The sequence below is a fragment of the Lathyrus oleraceus genome, chromosome 6 (assembly GCF_024323335.1).
Source record: "Lathyrus oleraceus cultivar Zhongwan6 chromosome 6, CAAS_Psat_ZW6_1.0, whole genome shotgun sequence".
Taxonomy (NCBI): domain Eukaryota; kingdom Viridiplantae; phylum Streptophyta; class Magnoliopsida; order Fabales; family Fabaceae; genus Lathyrus; species Lathyrus oleraceus.
This window is the reverse complement of record NC_066584.1, coordinates 381,712,169-381,714,257: the sequence shown is the minus strand read 5'-3', so window position 1 is coordinate 381,714,257 and position 2,089 is coordinate 381,712,169. Positions and strand designations below refer to the sequence as shown.

The window sequence follows — 2,089 nt, the reverse complement described above, 5'->3', positions numbered from 1 at the left end:
ATGCCAGTTTTCGTTTGAGGTTTTTCCACCATTGTTCGTTCGGTTCCCCACTGATAGTGGTTTTGGGCCATGCTCTCGATAAGCTGGTAAGCATCAGCATAAGTTTTGTTCATTAGTGCACCACCTGCAGCGGCGTCTATTGTTAACCTTGTGTTGTACAAGAGACCATTATAAAATGTGTGAATTACTAACCAGTCTTCCAAACCATGGTGTGGGCAAAGTCTCATCATATCTTTGTATCTTTCCCATGCTTCGAAAAGAGACTCATTGTCTTTCTGTTTAAATCCGTTTATCTGGGCTCTTAACATAGCTGTTTTGCTTGGCGGAAAGTATCGGGCAAGAAAAACTTTCTTCAACTCGTTCCATGTGGTGACTGAGTTGGAAGGAAGAGATTGAAGCCATCTTCTAGCGCTATCTCTTAATGAGAAAGAAAAAAGACGAAGTCGAATTGCCTCTGAAGTGACACCATTAGCTTTAACAGTATCAGCGTATTGGACAAATACAGATAAATGAAGGTCTGGATCCTCGGTAGGATTTCCATAGAATTGGTTCTGTTGCATAGCCTGCAACAACGAAGGTTTAAGTTCGAAGTTGTTTGCTTCGATAGCGGGTGGAGCAATACTTGAATGCGGCTCATCTTGCGATGGAGCGGCGTAATCTCTAAGAGCACGAGCTGGTTCTGCCATCTCGGTTATCGAAGGAAAAAGGTTTTTGAAATCAGGAAGTTCTATAGGAGGGAGATTGTTTGCAGCACGATATTCCCGAATTCGTCGTAAGACTCGGAGATATAGTTCGATATCGTTGATTCGTAAATAGACCGGTTCGCCTTGAGAGCGAGTGCGTGGCATACAAATCAACGAAAGAAAGAATAGAAGAAAAAGAAACCTTAGTCTCTACAGCGTAACGGAAGAGTTACGATATCGATTAAATAAAAGTCCCCGGCAACGGCGCCAAAAACTTGATCGCTCGACTTCGTGAGTCGAGAATGGGTACAAACTGCAAGTGCACAGTTCTATCGCGTAGTTTTAAAAGATATCGATCCCACAGGGACTTATGAATCGATATACCGTTATCTAAGGTTACTTCGTAAAGCTAAGGTGAACAATGTTTGATTGTTTGGGGGAAAGCTAAAAACTAAACTAAGATCTAGATTAAATATTAATAAAGCAGATATCGGTATGCAGTTCGTCGTAATTAGGGAATCAATCCTTCGTCGGTCTCTTGGTTTTAGAATAAATCTTTTCAGTTGACTTTATTAATTAAAAGTTTTATCTCAAACTCTCACTCTATTGAATAAACCATGATTTTATGTTAATGTAGCTGTCACTTATAATTAAGTCAAAAACCATTTTTTGAAAGCAATACAGTCCATAGAAACTCTTTTCAAGAAAACGCCGACCGTTTAAACACCCTTATCTCAAACTCTCGCTCTGTTGACTTAGGTTATATAGTTAAATTCGAATGCTTAACTCTCGTCCTCACATTCAATCTTTAAAAATACTTTTTGGAAAAGATCGGAATTTAATTAACTCTAAAACTTGCTCTCGCCCTGATCTAGAATTAATGTCTAATTTACACTGTCCAGTTAAAAACTCAAACTCTCGCTCTATTGATTTTAACTTCTTTATGTCTTTTACTTTCGTAAAAACCTTTGTTATTAAACCTGTAAATTTAAACCGTAAAAAGAGTGATTTTAATTCTAAACTTAATTTAACCGACTTAGTTTTTATTCCTTCATTCCGCTTACTTTACATACCGATAGCTAAATAAATTAGCCAGACATGCTAAACAAACTAAAATATTTATCATGCATAAACAGACTCATCCCAGGCAGATAATATAAATAAATAATAAAACAAAGCATTAAATAATAATTAAAGAACCTGAATGAGGTAAACAATAGTCTTGAACACTCCACCACAAGCCGGTAGGATTTGTTCTTGGATTCTTCAGTTAAACAACAAATTAAACGAAGGAAATAAAACTAGATTCTAACGTAAGGTTAGATCCGGTAAAAAGGTGTACAATAGTTTCCGGTGTAGAAACTATTGTACGAAAAGAATTAACTAAATGCTAAAAGGAAAAAGGA

At 37.0% G+C, this 2,089-nt stretch overlaps 1 pseudogene; it reads left to right on the top strand.

The window, feature by feature from the left end:
- Positions 1-201: 201 nt before the first annotated feature.
- Positions 202-301, top strand: LOC127099802 (uncharacterized; annotated as a pseudogene).
- Positions 302-2,089: the final 1,788 nt, after the last annotated feature.